Genomic DNA, 4,671 nt, shown 5'->3' with positions numbered 1-4,671 from the left:
CTATGGATTTCATATTACTGCAGAAGGAGATACACTTATCAGTGATGAGACACTGATAGGTTTGGATGAACCTAACAGTTACGCGGAAGCCATGGCAGGCCCTGAGTCAGCCAAGTGGAAAGAGGCAATGGACAGTGAAATACAGTCCATGTATGACAATCAAGTTTGGAACTTGGTTGAGAATGTACCAGGTCGTAAGACAGTAGGGTGCAAATGGGTTTTCAAGAAGAAGACCGACATGGATGGAAATGTACACACATATAAGGCTAGACTGGTTGCAAAGGGTTTCTCTCAAATTCCTGGAGTGGACTATGATGAGACCTTTTTCTCCAATAGCCAAGATTAAGTCTATTCGGGTTCTGTTGGCCATAGCTACATTTCATGACTATGAAATATGGCAAATGGATGTCAAAACCGCGTTCCTTAATGGAAAGTTGGCTGAAGATGTTTACATGAGTCAGCCAGAGGGTTTTGTCAGCAACGAGTACCCTAATAGAGTGTGTAAGCTTGAGAAATCCATTTATGGATTGAAGCAAGCACCTCGCAGATGGAATCTTTGCTTTGATGAAAAGGTCAAGGAATTTGGCTTTTCTAGGAGTGAAGATGAGTCTTGCGTGTATGTCAAGGCTAGTGGGAGTATAGTTAGCTTTTTGGTGCTGTATGTGGATGACATACTACTCATAGGAAATGACATCCCAACTCTGCAGGAAGTTAAGTCCTGGCTTGGGAAGTGTTTTTTTCTATGAAGGACCTAGGAGAAGCTACCTATATTCTAGGGATAAGAATCTTGAGAGATCGGAGTAAAAGACTAATTGGACTTAGTCAGAGTACCTACTTGGATAAGGTGCTGAAGAGATTCAGCATGCAGGATTCCAAGAAAGGAGAGTTACCCATCCAGAGTAACACCAGATTGAGTAAGACACAAAGCCCTAGCATTGAGGCTGAGATAGTAGAAATGAGTCGAACACCTTATGCTTCGGCTGTAGGATCGATCATGTATGCTATGACGTGTACTCGACCCGATGTAGCCTTTGCCCTGAGCATGGTTAGCAGGTATCAGGCGAACCCTGGCAAGGCACACTGGACTGCGGTAAAGAATATCCTCATGTACCTACGGAGGACTAAGGACTGGGTCCTTACCCTCGGTGGGAGTGATGACTTGAGAGTTGTAGGGTATAGTGATGCTAGCTTCCAGACTGATAGGGATAATTTCCGCTCTCAGTCGGGCTGGGACTTTACCCTAAATGGAGGAGCAATTTCTTGGAATAGTTCCAAGCAAGAAATAGTGGCTGATTCAACTTGTGAATCAGAGTATATTGCCGCTAGCGAGGCGGCAAAGGAGGCGATGTGGCTGAAGAACTTCATTGGAGACCTTGGAGTTGTACCAGCTATCAAAGAGCCAATGGAGATTTTCTGTGATAGTGAAAGTGTTGTTGCCTTAGCCAAAGAACCAAGGGATCACGAGAGATCCAGACACATCGACAGAAAATACCATTTTATCAGACATCGAATAGAAGAAGGACTCCTCGTGCCAAAGAGGGTATCATCGGATGAGAACCCAGCAGATCCCCTCACGAAGGGACTGACTCGGGTTAAGCATCTCCAGCATGCTCGGAGCATAGGGCTGAAGGATGATATTAGATTCAGTAGTTAGATAACCCGGAAATTTGTAAAGTGTAATTGACATTAGATGATGAATAAAAGGAGTTTTATTTATGAGTAAAGTGTTGCTATCTCTTGTCGATCATTTACTATATTTCTTTTGCATGTTTTGACTTCCAGAATAATTTTGTTTGGTATAACATATTATTCAAACCTCCACAGTCGGTCATATGTCGGAAGTAGGTATGAATCAAGACTGTCATGATGGGTTGTAGAGGTCTAAGGTGTTGGACAAGGCTACAACAATCATGAGTGCTCATAAGTTCTGAGTATTGGACTCAACCCACGCTCACTGGAATCACTTCATGGAATTCTATCTCGAGTGATCGTGAGACGGTAATATCATATAAGTCTTCAAACCTAGAGATATGATTTGTTACTTACAAGTTGGTTATGCATTGACTGTACGAAAACGCATTGGTAACTCGATGTTATAAAACGTGCTTTTGTGTGTAATTCAATGAGTGGTAGAACAAACATATGAGTCGAAGTTTATCTGTTCCTTCTTGGATTAGAAGCTGATATCTGGGCCCCTCGATGATTTTGTTTTGACCTATGTACCGGGCCCGGTCAGAACTAAGTTGATGTGTTCAATTAAGTTCTTTGTCAAACAAATCGGAAATCGAGAAACAAACTGCTGGACAATAAGTAAGACATTGTTCCATGTATTTGTCCGGCTGATATCTAGAACGGAGGATTATATGATCCCTTATCTTAAATGGCGTACCATCATCTTCTCAGTTCCGAGAGACCTTGAAAGAGCTACGATTGCCGGTCGGTTCCTGTTGTACTAGAGATATAGTTATTAGACTTATCCAAGTGGGAGACTGTTGGATAAGGTGTCTAAGTCCATAACTATTTCGGGTGTGTACTTGACCCGACCCGGCATGGTCCATTTGGGTTGCATGGCACCATGCAATTGGATAGACTAAATGAGAGAAATAACACTTGGAGATTATTAATATATTATAAGTTCTAATATATTAATAATATTATTTGATTAGTTGATCAAAGAATTAATTTGGAATTAATTAAGTGATCAAAGGATAACTAATTAAATATATGGGTTGATTATGTAAAGCATTCATATCTTGTATAGTGGGCTAAGAGGCTCCATGGATTATCAAGTTGGGTTCTACCCATAGGATGCTCCATGGATGCTCCATGGGAGTTACAAACCCATGGGTCATGGAAATGAAGAGTCATGACACATTAGGGTTTACATGGTGTAACCCTAGATGTGTCAACACTATATAAGGATCCCATTCTCCACCAAAATCGGTTAGACATAAGAAACTAGAGGGCTTGGCCGATTTTAAGAAGTGTGCATTATCTCAAAGGTCTTTCCAAGAGCATTTGGTGTTGTGTGAAGCATTTGAGGCATCACACTTGGGGTGCTAGGCTCACAAGGTTTCAAGGAACATAAGCAACAACAAGGTAAGTTATTCTATCTTTCATTCAAGTTAAAATTGTTCCCCATGTATGCTAGATAGGAATATAACCTTGGAAATTTAACTTTGCATGATAATTAGACAAACATAGATCCAAGGTTATTAGGGTTGCATGTACACTTAGGAAGTGTTAGAATGCTCAAAACCCATCATACACTTGGGTTAATTCGCTGTAACATTCACTCCTATATATAGGAGCATTCAATACAAGTCAACAACGGATCTTTAATTCACTTTTGGCATCTTTACTAAGTTCATTCAAACATTCTTCTTGTTCTTAATTTATTAACTTTACTTTGATCATTTACTCTCTCATCCTTGTCCATGCGCATCGATCTTGTTCTCACACCGCAGTCTCTCATCGACCGCATCGAAAGACTGGAAGATAGAGAGTGTCTTGCAGCAGAACACATCTCTCTTAAAGTGGAAATGGGCATCCGAGCCCAGGATAACAACCGCAAGGCTGATCATCAACATTTCATCAACACCACTGAAAAACTTATCTCTGAAGTGTCCTCCGTCAAATCTGATCTTCAAACCATCATTTCGGATCAATCTGCTCAGTCCCAGAAAGTTGTTGAAGAAACGCACAATGCGTATGAATCTGCCATTTCGGTCCTACAGTCCACCATCAACACCCTCCGTAGATCATTATCCTCCAACTTTTATGATCCATAAATCTTGTGCCTCACCAAGGAGATTCACAGATTTCTCTTTAACACCACAATCCAAACAACCAACAGCTTGCTGATGCACTCAAGGCTCAATTTGACAAAGTCTGTGGAAAGATTGATGGTCTTAGGCAATGGCTTGAGGAAGTACCAATTGCACCTTCCTCAAGAGGGGGAAGTGAAGACCACACCTCGGATGAAATCACTCATCAGCATTCTCGTCCGCATCAACATCTAAACTCCCCCATCAAGGCAAATCTTGGTAATCAGCATCCCAGCAATCAAGAAAAGGTTCCTACTCCTCAACCTTCACCACAGCCATCACCACAAAAGAAAACACCAGTTCCTTCCCCTCAAAAAAGTCAAAGTCATCAGTCACCACCGCAACAACCACAAATTCAAGAATCTCATCCTTCTCCCAAGCGACCCAAGACTCCCCCTCATTTCAAGAAGTTAGCTTCTTATATGTCATCTGAACACTCCGTCGACTCTCCCGCAACCAAATAGAAGAAAGCTTACTGGAGATCAGCTAAATTTGTTGAGTTGATCTGGAGGGATAATGGCGTTGATATCACAATGGATGAATCCCTTATCAACTCCTAGCTCAATCCGCATAAAAGATTACTTAATGAAGATTACAAGCCTTATCTCACATACGCAGAACCTCCTCATGAAGGTTATTGGAACATCCCCATCTCTGCAAATGCAAAATACTTCATAGTACTTGAACCCTTTGACCGCAGTCTTCCTGATGATAAAAGGTTGCCCTTAGAGTTTAAAAGACTCAACAGCTTTCATGCCAAGCATGGGTCTTCTATTGAGAAAATCTGGTTGAATGATAGACCCACTGCAGTAAAAAACTACAAGCCTCGAAAATTCATGAAGGC

This window comes from Lactuca sativa, chromosome 5 (assembly GCF_002870075.4).
Source record: "Lactuca sativa cultivar Salinas chromosome 5, Lsat_Salinas_v11, whole genome shotgun sequence".
Lineage (NCBI taxonomy): Eukaryota > Viridiplantae > Streptophyta > Magnoliopsida > Asterales > Asteraceae > Lactuca > Lactuca sativa.
The sequence above is the reverse complement of the archived record's forward strand: the minus strand, read 5'-3'. Positions refer to the sequence as shown.